Raw genomic sequence first — 22,002 nt, forward strand, 5'->3', positions numbered from 1 at the left:
AGGAAGAAGGGAATCCATTTCAAGAAAGCTTGATGTGGTAAAGAGAGCAAGAGCAGGAATAGAACCTCCTAGAACAGAAGAATTAAAGAATTACAAGATAGGAAGGAAGGAAAGCAGGAAGGAGGGAGGGAGGGAGGGGGGGAAGGAAGGAGAGAAAAATGAAAGGGGAGAAATAGGTATCAAGTTAAACCATTCATGAAGTCTCTATACCTATGGCCTAATCACCTCTCAAAGACCCCACCTCCAAATACCATCACATAGGGTGTTAGGATTTAACACATGAATTTGAGGGGAACACAGATATTCAATCTGTGGCATCACCTTAGGATAACTGATTGGCAAAAAGATCAGACTAAATCAGAGGAGTCCCACCCTGGCTGGCGTGGCTCAGTTGGTTGGAGCGGTGTCCAGTAAACAAAAGGTCATGGGTTCGATTCCCATGCCTAGGTTGCAGGCTCAGTCCCAAGTGAAGGTGCGGATCAATGTTTCCCTCTCTCTTCCTCCTTTCCCCTCTCTGTAAAATCAGTGAGCATGTCCTTGGATGAGGGTAAAAAAATTTTTTTTAATTAAAGGAGTCTCAATGATGGGACCTGATGTTGGCAGTTCTTCCTCCCACTGAGCTCCCATAGTCCCTGTTTGCTCCTGCGGATGGGCTCACAGGAGATCATTTCCGTAGGGGTTTCCCCGCCATACCCCTTCCTGCCCTGGGCTGTGAGCCTCTGTGGTCAGGGTCGCCTCACCCAGCGCCCGGCTGTAGTGCCTGGCACAACACAGGCCTTCTGTTCTCATTTGAGCAAAGGAATTGTGATGCTTGTATACCCAGCCCATGATTTACATGTAAGCAAATTCTGCAAAAAGCCTGAAAACAATCCTAGCCATTAAAGGTTAAACTTCTTGTTAGAATTCTGCTCCCTTCTAATTTTCTCAGCAAACTTCTTTTTGAGATCAAAACTATAGGTTCAAACCCACTGTAAAAAGGACAGCTTTGAGATAATCACAAAATTTGAATATGGCTTCTGTTTGAGATTATGATAAGGAATTAGTTAATTTTATTAGCTGTGGTGACGGCAGGGTGATTAATTATTTTTAAATGTTTCTTTTTTTATCAGAGATTCAGACTGAAATAGTTTAGGGTAAAATGAGATGCTATCTGAAATTTGTCTTAAAATACTTCAGGAAAATATACATGTATTTTATTAAATATATATATGAGATTAGACAAACAAGATCAGCAAAAATACTGGTAATCGTTAAAGCTAGGGGATAGGTACACAAGAGTTCATTATACCAGACCCTCTACTTTGGGGTAAAATTTCCAGGATAGGCATTTTGGGGAAGGCTCCCTCGGGCTGGGTGCCCCCCACCTCTGGGCTCTCCGCACTCGGGGAGGGAAGGAGGAGAGGGTAGAGGGAGGCTGCGAATATCATGAGGAGCCGAATTATATTTAACTTCACATTTGATTTCACTGCCTGGCAGATGTCGCAGGGCCTTGGGGGACGGCAGACTGTCAGTGTGGGTGTGAAGCAGCGAACGAAAACAGAGATTTAGCAACTCAAACAAGGACAGAGTGGCAAGAGCCAGCTGCAAGATGCTGGAAAGGCAAGTCCTGATGCTCCTAAGCAGCAGCCAGAGGAACGAAATCAGGGCCTCGCGCTCGGCCCCATCGCTGCTGGCCTTGGGGTGCCCCATGGAAGTCCTGGAATGCCTCGCCTCCCCGCCCAGGGGAAAGCATGGGGTCCTCGCTGCAGTTATCCCTCCGCACTAAGTAGACTGTATAGGAAGCGAAGCCTCAGACCATATGTAAAGGAACATGGGATTCTTGCCGTTTTTTCCCACTTAAGCGATTGTAAGAAAAAAAATTATTCTAAAGTACTTTGTCCCTACTTCAAAACCTTGTCCCTGGGGCCAGCCTGTGCTCATCCCATGTCTCATTGGCTTATTTCATGCCCCACCCAGTGCAGGAGCAGCCCACTCCCCACTGCACCGCCCCGCCCCCGCTCCGGCCCACACACCCTCTACTTAAGCTCCAGGAATTCAGAGAGTACAGAACACGCAGGTCAAAGGACCCATTCAGAGTGCGGGTTAGGCCTTCCCCTTGGGCCCTAACCCAGGCCCCTTGGCACTGAAAGCTGCTGAACCTCAGACAGGGCCCTCCCGTCAAAGGCCAGTGTTTCGTCGCAGGCGGATGTTCCCGAGAAATATCACGGATCAGAAAACAATCCGGAAGATGCGGTGACTGCCCCACCCCTTTTGGCCATATTTCCTGAGGAAACACCAACCTTCACAACCTCACCATTTCTGTTTATAAAATGTGTGTATTTATCTGAGGGAGAACTAGCAGGGGCGGCATGAATCACAGCAGGTAGAGCCTCTCCGCTAAGACCCCCGTCCTGAGACAGTCACAGAGGGGAAGCCCCTAATCTCTTCCTCACTTGGGCTTGGACCTTGTGTCTGACTCAAATCTGAAAGTGGTCTTCATAGCCTAGTAATTATTTGGAGATCATGACAAAAGTCCAGGAAACCCACCGTCCTCCTCAGGATGGAGGGACTTACTACCTTCCTGCATTTGGGGGAGCAATGGAGAGTGTTTATTATTTATCCCATGTATTGGATGACAGAAAGGAGGCTTAGAGGTCTCATTGACCAGAGAATCACATCTGAGGGTTAGAACCTGAGCCTTTGAACTTGCAATACCCTGACTGGAGAGAGAGAGAGAGAGAGAGAGAGAGAGAAGATATATAGATATATATACAGATACAGATATAAATATAGATACAGATATAGATATAGGTATCTTTACCCACCCCATTCCTGCCCCAAATATGCATATACAGATTTCTAACTATCTTCTCTTTGCCCTCCCATCCCTATCTCTTCCCATCAGAGAGAATCATTCTGCATTCCTCAGCTCTGCTGCCTTCAATGCTGGCCTTATTTTCAGATGGTAGCAAAGATGACCACCAAAAACACCAAGCTTCTACACTCTACTTGGCAACTCCCCAAGAAAGGCGACATCTCCCTAATTGTTCCAGCAAAAGTCCCAGGGCTGACTCTTACTGGCCTGGTGTGGATCACATGCCTCCTGCTGAACCAATCACTGTTGCCAGGAGGATGCAGTACTCTGGTCAGATATGAGTCTAAACTGCAGAAGGGGTCAATCCCAGTTGGAATGAGAATAGGTAAGGGGTAGTTTCCCAAGGAAAAGAGGATTCTATCACAAAAAGAGAGGGGAATGGATTCTGAGAAGGTAGCAAAAACAGATGACCCTGCCAGGAATGCTTTGAGCTTCTCTGTCCTGGTCTCTCTGATTCCTGACAGCCTTCTCCAGTCTTGTTCCAGTCTGGATTTCTTTCTAGGAGACGAAAGAGAGGAGGCTTACTTTGACATTTTACTTATTTGTACAAAGAACCAAAACCAGCTCCTTCTAGTTCTTACCTTCAGTCACACAGCATCCAATGAAAAGTGACATTTGACCTCAGACGTAGAAGAGAGTGGAGTGATTGTCCTGAGCTCTGGAAACTTCTGATAAGAATGGGAAACATTTTTGTTACTGATTATACTGGATTGAGCCTTGATATGAAATCATCCACATTGTCATTTCTCTTATTAACTGGTTTCTTTTTTCCTCACTTATTATTGAGCTTATGCTGCTGACAACTAGAGCTATGTTATTGGTCTCTCTGTCTCTTTTCCATTGGGAAAACTGGGGGGGAGGGTTTCTTCCTCCGTTATAATGGAGCTCATGCTGCTGACACTTTATGTTGTAAGGCATGACTGTTCTGGGTGCTTATAATAAGCATCTCGAGATCCTTTACAGTGGAACAGCAGCACCTTGCCCTCTCGGAAAGACTTTGGCACACCCTATTATATTCGATCCCCACAATAACCAGGCTGGAGGAATATTGTACTGTACTCATTTCTTTTAGATATGGGAGTAGACTCAGAGAGGTGAAGCGGCTGGCTGAGAGTCACAGAGCCCTGCTGCCTTGGGTAGCAGGAAAATATTGGCAAGTAAGAAGCAGACATTTATTTAACAATATTAGACTTTATTGCTGCAAAACTAATCAGGGCTAATGCCCCAGCAGCGTTAGTTTGTGGTATACACACTACAGTAGTTCAGAAGGATCAAAACGCAAACACAAGGTCACAGACCCACTGATCGCCATGCCCAGAGCCCAGCCAGCACGTTGTCACTTGGACTCACCTACGAGCAGGTCCAAGAGATGCAGCCCCAGCCCGCCCCCTGCAGAGGAGTCTGTGGCTCAGGACAGGCACCCATACGGGCGGATCGGCCCTGCTGTGGAGCTGCTCCGCTCCTACCCTGCCCCTTCTCTCCTCACAGGGGCTGGTAACTGGGCCATGCATGGCACTGGGGCTTTGCTCACAGAGAGAAAGGGGACAAGTTTAGAGAATTCTCAAGTCTGAGTGGAAGCTCCAGCCTGATATGCTCGGAGGTGCCTTCCAAGGACTCCCTTCTCCCCCACCCGTCCTCTGGCCTTTCCCTCTGTGCCTGTCTTCCACACTGAGAAGCCTGGTCAGAGAGACAGACGGCAGTTCTCTTGTTTTCTGTGCCACTCACAGGTTCTGCTCGCTACCAAAGAAAAGAAGGGTGGCCAGAGGAGACACTGCCTCCTGCCTCGGGAGGAAGAGCCTCTGGGAAACAAGGGGAAACCCCCCCGAGTTCTTGTCCTGCCCCTAGAAACCTCCAGCCCACCCTCCCTCCTGCACACACGCTGCTTGTGTCCTGAGCAAAACACAAGATGACGAGGTAAATGTCGCCTTGTACAAAGCTGGGCTCTGACCCCACCTTTTCAGCTCTATCCCAGGGATGCGCTGCGGAAGGCCTGGGAGCTCAGCAGCACAGACTGACCAGAGGGGAAGTGACCCAGCCCCAGAGCTCTCTGGGAAACCTGCTCTGGGTTGGCCCCAGACCCCTCACTGGGGTTTTAGGAGCTTGGAGCTCCTTCCCAGCAATATCTGAGGTGAACAGAGCAGGGACCCAAAGCCTGCATAGGCCAGAAGACAAGGGACCCAGTCATTTCACTCTGCCCTCTCCAGCCTGAGAAAAGGCTTCCCTGGATGATCAGGTTGTGAGCTGCTGGGAAGCTTCTATTCTAGAAAGTTCTGCCAGGTGGCAGAGAAAAATAGCAGATGCCAGAAACTCATCCATCTGAAAGGACTTGTTTTTCTCCTACTGGAGATAAAATCGCTCCTTCTCCCGTTTGAAATATCTGCGGTTTCCCACTTCTCATAAATGGGAAAAGAATGCCAGGAGTAATCAAATAACATCCCTCTGAGAACCCAATGCAGCCCGGCACCGATCTCTTTGAAAAACCCCATATGGGAAAATACAAATTCAATTTGTCTTGTCTAGGGGAAAAGTGAGTTTTAAATATGTTGAATCAAAAATATCTTATGGACCAGACATTAGTGATCCAGAAAAATGCCTTGAAGGAAAAATTACCCTGAAAATTTTAAGTACTCAGGTTACCCCAGAACCGGGACTTTATGCTGCAATCCAAGCATGGGAAGTCCACACCGGCCGCCTGCGAGTCCCTGGCTGGGCCCCGGAGGACCCGGTGACTCGGACAGAGCCAAGCTTCCCTCGGCAGTACCTCCTGCCCGCCCCCCAGGATCTATGACTTCGGCACCTTCCTGCTGGACTGCATTGCCGAGGCCTGAAACGCTCAGACCCACCCGAGGGAGCCAGCCTGGCCAGGCACGATGGCGGCGGAGGATCGGAGAGAGAGAGAGAATGGGGTCCAGTTTCCACTGGTTTCCCAAGCCTGGTAGACACTGATGCTATTGTAAAGCCAGTCTACACACCCCAGAGGGCACTGGTTGTTTCCTCCTGAGAGCTGAGGGAACAGAAACCTCCAGGGAAGGCAGGAGATCTGAGTTCTAATCCTAAGTCTACCAGTAGCTGGCTAGTGCCAAGAGTCTTGGATAAGTCTCTTCCCTGTCTCTAGTCCTTATCTGATAAAACAAAGAGTTGGATTTAAGTGACACCCAGAGGCTCTTTCATGTCCGTGACTAAGATTTTTTTTTTCTTTTTGCTCTTTCTTTCAAGAGTCTGTAGAGCATTATAAGTAAGAGCACAGGCTTCCAAAGCAGTCTGCATGAGTTTGAGTTCCAGTTCAACTGCTTTCTCATTGTGATTCTGAGCAAGCAACTTAACCTCTCCGTGCTTCTGTGCTCTGTGCTTCCATTTTCACTTCTGTAAAATGAAGATAACAGTGTCTACCTGATTACCTTGTGACAGGTTTAACAAGGGCTTTGAGTACCTCCTAGCACATAGCTTTATTTATTGAGTAATTACTATGTGCCGGGCTCTGTTCTAGGCATAATAGATACAGAAATAAGCCAGAATTGCCTGGTGGTTGCTCTCCAGAATAATATTGTCACCTAGAAAAATGTTGCTCAGGAAGCCCCTCTCTTCTGTCTCTAAGGGTGGGGGATGCCTGGCATTCTGCCTTTGGCAGGGGACTGAGCACGAAACAAGTCCCCCGCAGGTCACTGAATCACGCCAGCTGCCTGACATCTCCTTTCTCTTCCTTCGCTGTTTTTTATTGCTTTTCTGCTTCTGATGCCACTTGAAATCTAATTTCAAATCTAACAGAAATAAAATCTCCTGCAAGAGAGCCTTTTCTCCTCCTCTCTCACTCCTTGCATTCTCTAGGTTTCCATCAGTCTCCGTTTGTTCATATTGCATCACTTGGCCCCACGGCCTTGCTCCACTTGCCCCGTTTGGGGATCTAGGAGATCCCTGGGTGCCTCTCCGCCCTCCTAAGAACACACTCTGGCCTCCCTCTTCCTAGAACCTGACCCAGCCAGAATCTCCTTGACTAGTGAGGACACTGGCTGCGGGAACATTCAGCTTTGTTTTCCCAGGGGGCGGGGGTGGGGAGTGGGAGGGCAGGCAGAGAAATTGCTTAGCTCCTGCACAGTCAGCAGGGAAGGTAATAGGGATTAATCTGGGCACTGCCAAATGCAGATGTGTCCCCAGCCCAGGAGGGAGGACAAGCAGCTGCTGTGTCAGGGGCCAGCTGCAGCCTGCAAGGGGAGCCAGGGCAGGGAAGAAGGAGCCCTGACCCAGAACAGGCAGCTCCAAGGGGCCCAGTGCAGCATCTTAGAGGTCTGGAGCCGCCCTGCCCGGCGCTGCAGTGATGGATGCTTTCAATAGGCACCTTAGGGAGCTGGTATCCAAGTGTTTACACTCAAATGCACGTTGGCTGTTTAAGGAATTCCCAAATCCCTTCCAGGAGCATAGTTTATGAAAAACATTTCTAGAGAAATCCTGCGGGCTCCTTTATCAATATTCTCAACCTTCAGCTGCCAGGGGCTGGGACGGCTGGGGGAGGGCAGGCTTTTGGCCGATCCCAGCGGGTTCTGGGGCAGGCCAGTTACATTCTAGCATGGGAGAGGCTGCATTAAAGAGAGCTGCTTGGCAACCGTTTCTTGAGTGCCTACTCTGTGCAGGCACTGTGCTAGACCCAGGAGAAACAGAAGCCTCGCGAGAAAAATAGGGGCGCTCACAGACCAGAGAGCAAACCACTGCGCTCCCAGAGCCACGGAAAGCGCACAGCGGGGGACCTCGGAGCCGGGGTGCCCCTGCCATGCCCTCCCCGCCCCCTCGCCTCCGCAGGTGCCAGGGTCCTTTCACAGTCATTGTGACTAATGAAGGGTTCCTTCTAGCATGATTCCTTTCAAGAGGAAATTCTTGAAGCCCCCCAAACCCTCCAATAGTAAAGGGAACGGGGTGAGGGGGCTATAACAGCAAAGTTTTAGGAATCCTAACAGATCTGGGGAGGGGGAGGAGGACGGGTGGGAGCGGGGAGTCCTCTATACGTCACAGCCGGCCAAACTCCGGGTATCTGGGGCCTGGTCCGTGCCCTGTCACTCTAGGTGGGTGAGCTGGGCAAGTCGCCCGCGCTCCGCAGTCTACCTGGCGGAGTTTCTGCACTGTTTACATGGCATGATGCATGGGACAGGGAAGGGGAGAGTGCGGAACCTGGGCACCAGCTGGCAGGGCTTCTCTCCTCACCTCAGAGTGCAGATGCGGCCCCTTCTCCCATACCTAGGTGTAAACTTGCGGCTGGCAGGTGGATCACTAATCTGATTTCTTTATATGTAAATCGCTGTTGCAATAATACAGTATTTAATGAGGGTAAACACCAAAGAAAGGGCCTTTATCCTGAAGTGCATGTGTGTGTAAATGGGACTTTTGTGACTGCCACATTTCATGACCTCGAGCTAGAGAGCCCAGCAACTGGAAAAGCAGCTTCAAGGTCTTTTAAAACAGGCGGCAACCCTGGAACCCAGGCAGCGGAAGCTGTGGCTCTCCGACGCCTGGCTGCCAATCCATTAAGCTAATTTAACCGCGGATTTGTTCCCAGCACCCGGTGGCTCCCGAGCAAACGCTGGCCCATCCTCCCCTCCAAACAGGGCCCTGAAGCGGAGTCCGGACGCCGTCCCGCGACCGTTACCGCCAGGCGGCGCTTGGCTGGAGAAAGCCCAGCCTCGACCTCCCCGCCCCGTGATGGGGAACATCAACTTCACCTGTGAGGCCCGCCCACTTCACCTGGGAGGCCCGCCTCTGTCCCGCCCAGAAACAGCGGCGTCGCGGGACCGAGGCAGAGCGCCGCCGTACGTCTCCGCCCGAGCGCAAGGGGCTGGCGCGGGGCGCGGGGCGCGGGGAGCCACTCGGGGAGAACAGCCACGTGGGAGAAGGTTAGTTAACAAGGGCCCCCAGGCTGAGTCGTCGGACACCGGGTTCTAACCCTGATGCCAGGTGGCCCTGGGCAAAAGCGTTCACTTCTCTGGGCCGCGGTTTCCGCATCTGAAAAATCTGCGTGCTGGACCGCACATCTAGTCTAGATTTACTACCCTAAGGTTCCGGATGTAAATGTTTCCGGGGGCAGGGCACCCAGCCCATTCATCCAGCAGCCACAGTGATTTGCCGCCGAGCCAACACGCCAATAAAACACGTTTTAAAAATAAGTTTCATTTCGTGTGCCAACTCAGGTCTGTGGGTAGTGGCTGTCGGGCGTGCTGGGCTGAGAAGGAGTCCGAAGCCTTCCCTGGGTCCCTCAGGTAAAGGGATTAGGAATCTCACATCTCACACAATAGAATCGAACTGGAGGGGACAGCTCATCTCCAAATCCTCGTGAAACCACTGTTTCTTTTCCTTTAGTCCCAGGGAAGATCAATTTTTCCTCTTATGCCTTTGCTGCCCCGCGCCCTGCTCTTCACGGAGCCCACCCTGCGCCCTTTTATCGGCCGCAGGGCAAAGGTGGGTCCCCGCGCAGGTCCTCCCGCCGGACTCCCTCCCGCGCCGGGGACGCGCGGGCGCGCCCTTGTTTTCCGCGCGCCCCGGGCCCGCCGGCGCCCAGCCGCCTGCTCACTCGCGGGTCTGGGGAGAGAATTCCACCCGCTCAGCAAGTTTCCCTGTATTGTTGTTGGTTTTGCCTGTTGGCTCTCCACCACCGCCATCCCTTTCTCTTTTTCTTCTCCCTTTGACTCGGCAATGCCAGGCCCAGCGAAGCAGAGGCTTCGGGGAAAGGCCCAGCGGAGAAAAGGGAGAGACGTGCCCGCGGCGCCCCTAGGTCCCTTTGCCTCGTCCACTGCCCCCCACCGCCACCCCAGCGAGCCCCACTTTACCCAGACCCGCGCTTCTGGCCAGGCAGCTGAATATCTGCCCTCGAGGGGCACTGGCTGGACAGGGCTGGGTGCCTCGCCACGGAGGCGAATAATCAACTGCGGTTCCGTGGGCACCCTGCCTGCCTGCCTGCGGCTCCTTTCCCCGCAAAAGCTCCTTTCTCTCCAGCTCATTGACCCTCGCCCCGTGACTTTAGATTCTTTAATAAGTGCTGCAAATTTCACTCATATCTTCATTACAACTGTGTGAGTAGGTTCTATCATCCCACATTGTTACTGTCAGCGGCCAAATCAAACAGCAGTAATAAAATAACACAGCAGAGCAAACCAGTAATTTTTCATCTGAGCATTAAGATTTGAAGGGACATTTGGAAGGTCTCTGCTCACAAAATTACTATTCCACTCTCAGGTCTAAAAACCCAAGCTTAGCCCTGGCTGGGTAGCTCTGTTGGCAAGAGGGAGCGGGATACACCAAGGCTGGGGTTCCATCCGGAGTCAGAGCACATACAAGAATCAACCAAGGGATGCATAAATAAGTAGAACAATAAATCGATCTCTCTCTCTCTCACACACACACATTAATAAAAAAAAATTGATCTAACAGTTTAAGTACAATATTAAGTACAATATAGGCTGAACACTATTCCCTGGTGCTCTGACAACTCCAAACATTCAGAACCTCCACGTCCTCATCTACAAAACAGGGATATTAATACTCAGCTCGCCCCACTGCCATGAGAGTTAGCGGAGAGAAGGTAAATGCCTCAAGAATGAACAATGGACAATACGTGCAGATCTTCATCATTCCCGCCCGCCCTGCCCCTCCAGTTTTGGGGCTGCTTGGGCAACACTGACACCTTTGTTACAAAAGTCCCCCAGTGAACAATTGATAGAGACTTCAATGTCAACGATCAAGGTGCAAATGGGCCACAGAGATGACCCTTCTGGAAACAATGCCCCAAGCTGTACTTTCTGCCCCACCGTGACCAGTGACCGGCAGGCAGATGCCCCAGCCTTTCGGGGAGCCTTTGGGGTTGACAACATCCCTCCGACGTTCCCAAGGCAATGGCTGCCTTTTGGGCAGAGAACTCCAGGAGTCCTTAGCCCAGCACAGCTCTCTCTCGGGGTAGAGCCCCCTCCTGGGTCACCGCCATGAGGCCCCATGGTGCCAGTGTGGACAGGAAGGACAGAGACTGCGCAATATGCCAGACCCTGGGTAGAACGCCACCCTAGAACTGCAGCCCCACAGGAGGGTCAGGATGCTTTTAGCTGGAAATCCCAAAGCTGAGGCTTGTCCCCATTCATTCATTCACCAGATGCACAGTGGACACTTTCCCCCCAGTATTTCAGATGGGGACACAAGGACAAACAAACCCAGGCTGGCCTTCAGCAGCTTAGAGCCAGTCCTTCATACTTTGCCTCTCCTGAATACCTTGCCACACAACCCCACCGTGGTTCTTGGCTGGCAGTTTCCCCTCCCACTGTCCCAGATTCTCTGAGATACAGGGTCCTGTTCAGCTAAAGCCCTTCCCTGCGCAGCCCTGATTCCAGCCTGCTGTCAGAGAGGAAAAAAGGAAAGAATAGGAGGCTTCACTGAGAGCTTCAGGGTGTCCATGCTGGGTCACCAGTGGACTCTGCCGAAGACCCAGTAGGTCTGGCTTGACTTTCTTCACGCAGCACATGTTCATTGAGGGCTTCTATATGCCAGGCCCCAGGGATATAGTAGCCAGCAGGACAATGGGCCCTTGACCTTGACAGCTTACAGTTTAGCAGGAGAGCAAAGTAGATAAGCAGTAACAATCCAATAACAGATGAGATAATAATAGCTGCATAAAAATAACAAATAGACTAATAAAACAATGCAATGATGGGAGAAGTTACACATATAAAACTGCTGTGGCATGAAGCAGGGGTCTCAGTCAAACCTAGGAGTCAGGAATCTGGGTTAGAAAAAGCTCCCCAGAGCCCTGGCTGGGTGGCTCAGTTGGTGGGAACATCATCCTGTACACCGGAAGGTTGTGGATTCAATTCCTGGTCAGAGCACATACCTAGCTTGTGGGTTCAATGCCCCATTGGGGTATATATGGGAGGCAACTGAGCAGCGTTTCTCTCACACATCAATGTTTCTCTCTCTCTTTCAAATCAGTGAAAACATATCCTCAGGTAAGGATTTTTTTTTTTTCTTTTTTAAGTCTCCCCAAAGAGTCCTGGCTGGTGTGGCTCAGTGGATGAGCACTGGCCCACCAACCGAAAGGTCACCAGTAGGATTCCCAGTCAGGGCACATGCCTGGACTGTGCGCCAGGTCCCCAGTTGGGGACATGTGAGAGCCAACTGACCAATGTTTCTCTTGCACATTGATGTTTCTTTCTGTCCCTTCCCCTCTTTCTAAAAATAAATAAATAAATAAAATCTTCAGGGGGGAAAAAAAAGGAGGCTCCCCAAAGAAGAGGTGAGCCGAGATCTGAGGGCTGAGTAGGGGCTCTCCAGGTGAAGGGTCATGTGGCACAGCTGGGGGAGGGAATAACTGGTTTTGGAGTTCTCAGGGCAAGAGAAAGTTTCCAGAACCTTGAAAACATTATGCTAAGTGAAAAAAAAATTGTCAGACACAAAACTGTCACACTCTGTGTGATTCCATACACATAACATGTCCAGAATTGGTAAATCCACAGAGGAAGAAGGTAGAGTAGTGGCTGGCGAGGGTGGGAGAGGGGGAATGAGGAGTGACCGCTGATGGGTTCAGGTTTCTTTGGGGGGGTAATAAAAATATTGCAGAATTCGGTAGTGATGACGGTTGCACAACCTTGTGAATATAATACAAACCACCGAATTTTACACTTTAAAATGGTGAATTTGTATGACACGTGGATTATATCTCAATTTAAAAGGCGGGGGGTGGGGAGCTTGCACCCACTGAACAACTGAGTAAAGCTCACACAGAACAACAGGGAGAGTAGGGCCAGCCCCAGTCCCGCAGGACCACGTCCGATGCCCTTGGTCTGAGGCCTGCGGACACCAGAGGAAGGTCTGACCCAGGGAGACACGTGGTCAGGCTGGCACGCTAGGGAGATCAGCCCGCCACAGTGCGGGGGGCACATGGAAGGAGGGGCAGCACGGCCCGTTAGGAGGCTGCTGCCATCATCCAGATGAGGGACTGTGGGGACCTGAACCAGGGGCAGCAGAGAAGAAGAGCAAGATTCAAGTGGGCGACAGGAGGAGGAACCGACGGAGCTCCGGGTTTGCTGGATGGGAACGGAGGGGTGATGCGAGGGAAGAGTTGAGGTGACTGAGGCAAATGCACTGAGGGAGAGTGTTTTGGGGCCATCATTCCATGCTATTAAATTTCTCTATTTTAATCAAAAAGGCTAAAGGGCTTGGTTGGGAATCTAACTTACCCCAGGGACCAGGCTAAATTCCTGCCTTTGCAACTCTTAAATTGTCATAAAAGTCTGAAATTGTCAGACAGTTCAGAGTGCATCCCAAATTATAGGACAAAGGGAAACGAAGAAAATAAAGAGTGGCCGGACTGTCCTCTCAGTTCGCTGGGTCCAGCCCTGCTGGCGACAACCACGGCTCCCAGGTGTGAGTGGCTGCCAGGCTAGTCTGAGGGAGGATGCCTCCAAAGAAAGGAAGTGCCAACCAGAAGGCAGAAGGCAGAAGGCAGAGGGCAGGACAGAGCCCAACTAGACAAGTCTGATTGCTTTAAGGACCCAAATGGGGACCCAGGGAAACCCCTGCTCAAGCCCTAGGAGTGAATGGATGGATGGTGAGTTCTTTCAAGTTGCAAAAACTCTTTCTTACTCAAATATGAGTTTGAGGTACCCAGCCCATTGTCTACCATATGGTAGGTTAGTAGGTGCTCAGTAAATATTGTAGAATTATGTGGAATTTGTTGAGAGGGAGAAAGAGAGAGATTTAACCAATGGCTTGGGTACCTGATATGTTATTCCCCTTCCAGCCAGATTTTAATTTTAAGATAAGAGAAAGAGAAAATATTAGCACAATTAGGACTCTAATAGTGGACTTCCAGGTCTCGGTAGAAGGTTTTCTTATGGGTGGAGAAAAGGTGGTAAGAGTCTTCCCTTTGCTTCGCAAATTACCGCGGAGCACCGCAGCCCCACCGGTCAGCTTGACCAGCCCGGCTTGCCGTCACTGCTCTCAGTCCGCTCAGCAGCCGTGTGTGCGCAGCGTGCTGAGCTGACCCTGGCTCAACCTCACCACAGCCAGTGGAGGGAGGGACTGTTATCCATCAGGACCTTAGGGTTCAGAGAGGCCCCTGGATGATACCAGCAGCCAGGGGGCGGGCCTGGGCGACAGACCCTCGTTCCACCCACCCTCGGACCCTCCTTCCACCCACCCTCCGAGCCTGAGCCCATCACCCCACGCCCGCCCCCACAGGCCCTGGGACTGAAGTCACTAGCAAGTAGCCCCTTCTTCTGACCTTGCGGAGCTCCCTCCCCGTGATCCCTCTGGACAAACATCTACTTGCTCCGGTCCCAAGGCCTATGCCAAATCATGTCCTTGTTCTGTAGGTAGAAGCGAGGGATGGAAAAATCCACAGATTCCACTTTGAAAAGAACTTCAATGTGGGGGCAAGGGAGGGGGGAAGGAGGAGAGAAGTATAAGAAATGATTCAGAAATAGCTGAACTTTGAAAAACAGCAGAAAAATCTTTCAGGCGCTGCAGAGAAGTGCATTTTTAAATGAAGCTGTGCCAAGGGACTGAAAAATTGCTTATGAGCTGAGGACATGGGCCCAGGGAGCAGGTGAACTGACAGGGCAGACAGAAGAACTGCTGGGAGGGCAGTTTGCTCAGAGGCAGCACAGGAAACTCAGAGCACATTCTTAATCACTGAATTCCAGGAGATCACCGAGTTCTACAGCCACTGGATAAAATGACCATAAAAATGATAGATACCGAATACGACAGCCACTAAGTACTGTGGCCACTGCATACCCCAGGCACTAAATACTACAGACACTAAATACTTACAGACACGAAATATTACAGATAGTAAATATTACAGGCACTAAATACTACCAATATTAAGCACAGGCCCTAAATACCACAGATACTGAATACTTACAAGTACTCAATACTACTACAGATACTAAATACCACAGGCACTAAATGTAGCAGAAACTAAATACTCCAGACACTAAACACTACAGATACGAAATACTACAGATGCTAAATACTACAGATACTAATACTACAGCTAATAATACTGCAGTGACTGAACCCTACACCTCAGAGAGAAAATTCTAGTATTATGACTCCAATAACTGGAGTATTGCTAAGGAAGACCAATAATGTTTGTTAAAAGAATAACTGTCTTGAAGCCCCTATACTCACCCATTGGCCCCGATGTCTGGGTAGCCAAGGTAGAATATCAATGTTGTGGCCTGGTGGCAGGTTGGGCCTGAAGGGCGAGAAAGGGAAAGAGGTGTTCATTCACTTCCAGGTGAGGCCAGAAGCCTCCATTTCCCCGGGGCCTAGGGCAGGCCCCGAAATGCTCTCTCTGAGCGTGAGCCCTCCCTCCAGGCCTGGAAACCAACTCACTTGGCCCCAGCCCCAGGGCCGGAACTGGGCCAAGAGAGACCTGCCGTTACACACAGCCACAGCTTCCGCCTCCACCTAGCTTGGGGAAGGAGTGAAATTTCTTTCCAATGTGGCCATCTCTTTAGCACACAAAACCATCTCTTCTCTTATTCACTGATATGAGAGTGGGAACCAGGAAACTCTAATACGGTTCACTTTTTTTGTTGTTTTTTTTTTTGTCAAGGTAGATGTTGGTGGCCAAGAAGTGTTTGGTTTTTAACTGTGTTTGGAGGTTTGGAAAAGAGGGCATGGATTCTATTTTATGTAGATTTTATGTGTTGGCCTTTCTCCTGGGAAGCCAGGGAGTCCTGTGGCCAGTGGTTTTCCCTGGCAACTCACCTCGGCTACCCAGAGACAGTCCGGAGGCAGAAGAAACTGGACCTCAATGTGTTGGCCACAGGAATTCACCAGCAGCAAGGCCTGCTTGCAGAAGGGGTGTGTTGGGGCCTCCGCTGCTGATCAGCATCCCCTACCCCTCAGCCTCCGACAGGAAGACAGGATTGCGTTGTGCCCCCTCCCTGTTTCCCCAGGTGCTTCCACAGAGGGGGACCTCACAGGACACACACCTCAAGCTGTGTGCAGAGAAGGACAGAGGCGATGTGGTGCAGATGAATCCAAGGCCCCATTCTCAGGGCCTACCCTTTCCCACATACTCTTCCTTTTTGTCTTGTCCACTATTCCTGGTCATAGCTGGGGGAACCCTAGAGGACCCCTCAGTACCTCAGTCCCAGGCAGAACTCTGGCCCTGCAGCAGCACAGTTCTCCCGTCAGAGGGGGTATTCCATACTGAGAAGAGGCATGTGGCCACTGTCCCTGCTGAGCATCTCCAGGAAGAGGCCATCCACGCGGTCGTGGCCAGGGGCACCCTCTGCACGGATTCCTCTGGGCCGCGAAGAGATTCCAGTGCTGTCCGAGCCCTCCGGGTTTGCTCTCTTAAGTCTTTTACTCATTGTAGAAAATATGACAAGTGCAGAAAAATATTAAAAAGTTGAAAAACAATGATTAATGGTCCATTATCCAGAGGCAACCACTAGTAAAACTGGGTCCATTGTCTCCAGTCTTCTTTACGCAGTTGAGATAATACTGCACTTTTAACTTTGTGTAGTACTTCTTTCCCTGAATAGTAGAAGATAAATTTTTCCTATAAATGGGATTTCAAAGACTTCATGTGATGGTTTATTTAATATGTCAACTTGACTGGTCATGGGTGCCCAGCTTGAACATCATTTCTGGGTGCGTCCAGGTGAGATTAGCATTTGAATCAGTGGGCTCAGTAAATTGCCCTCCCTGGTGCAAGTGGGCATCATCCAGTCCACTGAGGGCCTGAATTGAACAAAAGGCAGAAAGAGGTATTTACCCCTTTTTCTGCCTCACAGCATGAGCTGGGACATCTTACCTCATCTTCTGCCCTCTGGCTGGTATTTACGTCTTTGGCTCCCTGATTCTCAGGCCTTTGGACTGGCTTTCCTGGGTCTCCAGCTCACAGATGGCAGACTATGGGACTTTCAGCCCTCATGGCTGCATGAGCCACCTCTTCATAAGAAATCCCAATTGATCAACTGATTGATAAACAGGTTAATAACCTCCTCTGGAGAGCCCTGACTAATACAAAAGCTGTATCATATATCTACCCATGTATTTATTCAAAATAATGTATTGAGTGCCTGTGGCATGATACTAAGCACCCAGACTCTGTAGCAGGCTCTGGGCCCAAATCTTGACTCTGCTGCTTACCAGTTAAGCCCTTGGGTAGTTGACTTAGCCTCTCAGTGCTTCCATTTTCTCATCAGTAAACCAAACATAGGAGATAACAGTATAGCTTATCTCTTAGTGTGAGGATGCAATGAATGAGTACATGTAAAAGGATTTAGAACTACTTGACCCAGAGTAAGCACTCAGGGAGTATTATCTCCTATGATGATGATGATGATAAAGAACTTTATTATTTTTGTTTTTTAATTTATTATTATTATTATTATTATTTTAAATTGGTACTCCACTGGAGACTCAAAAAGGATTTAGGTAGTATCTGTTCTCTGGGAGGTCTCAGTCTAGTTGGGGAAATAGACAATATGTAACACATAATAATATGCAGCAAGTATAATGATAGCAATGAACACTCAGGAAGAGCACTCAGTCCAGCGTATATGGTGAGTGTTGGGGGTGACGAGGAGAAAGCCTTCCACAAAGACGTCATTTCTGAGCTGAGAATCAGCAGGCAGGGGAGGGGGCGTGGAAGGCATTCTGGAGAGGGACATGGAAGAGAGAAACAACATGTGAATGGCAAAACTGCAAGGGTTCTCTTTTGCTGAGACCTGCGGTTTAGTTAAAAGTGCAAGAAGACTTGGCCAAGTAAACATAGGCCCAATTAGGAAGAGTCCTTAGTACATTAGGCTGAATTTGGGTTTTTTATCCTACTGCTTATGGGGAGTTATAATGGGAATTTAAGCCAAGAGGAAGGTGACACACATGTTGGGGAGATGGCCCAAGCCACGGATGGAATTTGAGATGACCAGTCTGAAAATGACGGTATCTGGTAGGTTAAGAAACGGATAGGGCTCTGCTGGGGAGTCCGGCTCTAATCAGCTTCACCTGGGGTCATCCGCTTGGCTGCATTCAGCCATTGGCTATGCTGGAGAGCCCATGGTTTCAATCACATGTCTAGCACCTTAGTGCCTTTCCACATGGCCTCCCTCTCTTTGTGTGGCTATAGCTTGGGCTTCCTCACAGCATGGTGGTCTTAGGATAGTTGGACTCCTTCATGGTGGCTAACCTCCAATAATGTGTGTGCTAAGAGTTAAAGACAGGTCTTCCAAGTCTCAGCCTCAGAAATTGCACAATGTCACTTCTACCACATTCTATTAGCTAAAAGAAGTCATTGAGCCATGTATTTAAGGAAGGAAAAACACATTCCATCTCTCAATGGAAGAAGTAATAAAGAATTTGCAGCCATCTCTAATCCACTGCAGCAGGTATAGTGAATCCTGTGGTGTGCCACTGTATCAGTCTGGAATCTCCAGAGAAACAGAACCAATAAGAGATTATAAGCATAGATATTTGTCTCTCTTATATTTTCTATAAAGAATTGGCTCATGCAATTATGAAGACTGAGCAGTCCAAGGTCTGCAGTAGGCAAGCTGGAGACCCAGGAGAGCCAATGGTATAGTTCCAGTCTGAGTCTGAGTCTGAGTCTGAATCCAAAGGCAGAAGAAAACGGATGTCCCAACTCAAACACAGCAGGAAGAGAAAGAGACTTATTGCTCAGCACTTTATTCTATTCACTCTTTCAACAGATTAGATGAGGCCCGCCCACTCGGGGGGGAGGGGGCGAAATCTGCTTTACTTTATCTACAGATTCAAATATTAATCTCATCCAAAGACACCCTTACAGACACACCCAGAGTAACCATTTAACCAAATAATCTGGACACTGGTGGCTAAATCAAGTTGACAGAAGAAACGAGGCATCACAGCCATCCAGCCCCCTTCCAAATGGAGGCATTTGTTTCCCCGCTGAGAGTGTTGGCTGCTTATAGCTGGGTGTCTCCCCAGGAAATTTTCTCTCCCCAGTTGACGCCTTCCTCAAAGGACAGCCTTTATCCAATGACTGGTAGATATGGGAGACACCAGAGCCCAGCCCCCTTATCACTGAAGGGCCATCTAGCTTTAGTTCTCCCCATGAGATCAAATGATGACTCTGTTGTCTTCGACTTATGATGGGGTTGCATACCAATCAACCCATTGTAAATTGCAAGTAACATAAGCTGACAATTCATTTAATACACCTAACCTACTGAGCATCACAGCTTAGCCTCTCCTACCTTAAACATGCTCAGAACACTTACATTAGCCTACAGGGCAAAATCATATAACACAGATCCTATTTTTAAGGCTCAACATCCTAAGAGAGCATGATTTTGCTTATCAGTGGCCTAGGAAAAATCAAACTTCAAAAGTTATAGTACAGTTTCTACTGAATGTGCTTTGCTTTTGCACCATGTTAAAGTTGAAAAACCATAAGCTGAACAACTGTTAGGAGGGAACGATCTATATACATCACAGTTCAACTTCAACTGCCCAATACTATTCCCTCACTCCCTTACAGATATTGCTGTCAAAGTTCTCCCCCAAAGCCCTGGCTGGTGAGGCTTGGTGGATTGAGCACCGGCCTGTGAACCAAAGGGTTTCTGGTTCGATTCCCAGTCAAGGCATATGCCTGGGTTGCGGGCGGGTCCCCAGTGCGGGGCGCACAAGAGGCAACTACACCTTGATGTTTCTCTCCATCTCTTTCTCCTGCCATTCCCCTCTCTCTAAAAATAAATAAATATTTTTTTTAAAAAAGTTCTCCCTAATAATCAGGCACACATCTCTGTCTCTGAATGTTTCCCATGAGCCTGGCCTGGTCAGAGAAGGACCAGACTGAGCTCTGACTGGGGCGTGTGCAGGTTTAGATATGCTCTGGAACATAGTCAGAGCCTTCTGCAGGCAGCGGGTTTTATGTGTGTGAGGGAGAGTTCAAGGCCATGATGGAAGGGGTCAAATAAGATCAGGAGACAGGGGGACAAAAAGTAAACACTGACCTCACCAATCTGCTATCGTTAACAAATTAGGTTGTCTCCAATTTTCATTGTTATAAATTAAAAACATTGCAATATATTTTGACACCTAAATTCTTTGGTCCACAACGCTGATCACTTTCTATAGGACATATTTTGAGCAATGAAACTGTGAATTAAAGAATATAAGTGTTTTTGAGGCTGCAGAGCTTCTCAAGACCCATATTCACACTTTATTTATTTATTTATTTATTTATTTATTTATTTATATTTTTAATCCTCACTGGAGGATATGTTTTATTTTATTTTGTTTTGTTTTATTTTGTTTTATTTGAGAGAGAGAGAGAGAAACATCAGTGTGAGAGAGAAACCTCCATCAGTTGCCTCCTGTAGGCACCCTGACCCGGGGTCAAACTTGCCACTTAGGTGTGTGCCCTGACCGGCCTATGGAATGACTCTCCAACCAACAGAGCCACCAACCCGGGGCCCCACTGTATTTAAACAGCAGTCTCCTTCAGCCAAACTCCTAAATTTATAAAAGACATGACTTAGGGAAGGTCATTGATTCAGCTGGAGAGCTAATTATGCATTTGAATTGGTTTTTGCAGAAGGCTCCTGAGAGCCTAAAAGAATAAATTGAAAAGCTATTATAACTAACAGGTGAATTTAATAAAGTGGCTATATGCAAAATTCAATAGTGTCCTCATCAACCAGCAATAACCAATTAGGAAATGTAATGAGGGCGGGAGGGATGAGGGAGCAGAGAGCATAGTCACAACAGCAACAACAATAGCAAAAATACCTAGGATTGGCTTTACCAACGACTGTGGCAAAGGGGAAAACTCTATCTTAAAAATGTGTTAATTTCTCTAAAACACATGGAATAACTAATTACCTGTATTTCTGCCATGTATAACGCACACTTACGTTTTTGGCTCAAACTTTTAGGAAAAAAATTTCTCGTTTTAATTTTTTAATGCATTTTTAATTTATTTATATTTAGAGACTTGTTTTTTTTGTATTACAAAGGAATTTTAGTACTTATTTTTTAGCATGTTATGGTACAAAAAATTTTATGTAACAAATAATTATTTGTTACAAAACACAAGAACAGATACAAGGTATTTTAGGTACTACCTATGTATAATGCGCATCCTTATTTCCCCCCTAATATTTGGGCAAAAAGTGCACATTATACACAGCAAAATATGGTAGGTGGAAAGGCATACCATGTTCCTAAATGGGAAGACTAAATAGGTTAACATGTAGATTTAACAGAGTCCAATTAAAAGTCCAAGGAGATATGTTGCTTTGTTGCTGTTAAGCATGCCAGTTATTCTGAAGTTTAGCAGAGGAAATACATAGACAAGAATAGCTAAGGAAAATATTTGAAGATGAATAGGGAGCAATTTTGCCTTACCAGATATTGCATATACAATAAAGCTAAAATAAGGAAAATAGTGTAGCCCTGACATGAGTTGGCAGACACATCAGTGGATCACACTTTGAAGCAGAAGTTAGTGTGCAAGAATCTAGTGTCCAAAGAAGGAGGCATCACAGCCCTGTCCGAAGACACCACATTATTTAATAAATGGCATAGAGACAATTTGTTAACCATTCAGGGCAGAAAAAAAGATGCTTTCTCTTTCACCACACATCCAAATAAATAGATTCCAGGCGATAAAGGGGTTAACTGTTTTTATGGGTTGAATTATATCCTTTGAGGGAAGAGATGTGCTGATGTCCTAACCACCAGCACCTCAGAATGTGATGTTATTTGGAAATAGACATGTTGCACTACACTTTTTTGCCCAAATTTTTGAGGGGAAAATAAGGATGTGCATTATACACAGGTTTAATGATTACATACCATGAATATAATAATCCCGTGTATAATGCGCTCAAAAACCGTGGGTGTGCATTATACACGGCAAAATACTGTAATTAAGATAATGTCATACTAGAGCAGGGTAGGCCCCTAACCCACTGTGACTGGTTTCCTTATAAGAAGACAGATGGGAGTTTTATGTTACCACAAGCCAAGTACCTTCTGGGCCTACCAGAAGCTTGAAGAGACAAGGAGGGGGTCCTTCTTCCCCTACAAATTTCAGGTGAAACATGGCCCAGCTATCACCAGACTTCCGGCCTCCAGAACTGTGAGGTCATACATTTCTCTGTTGCTTGAAACCA

This window comes from Pteronotus mesoamericanus, unplaced genomic scaffold (genome assembly GCF_021234165.1).
Source record: "Pteronotus mesoamericanus isolate MK-2021 breed Mesoamerican mustached bat unplaced genomic scaffold, CSHL_Meso_final scaffold_85, whole genome shotgun sequence".
Classification (NCBI taxonomy): Eukaryota; Metazoa; Chordata; class Mammalia; order Chiroptera; family Mormoopidae; genus Pteronotus; species Pteronotus mesoamericanus.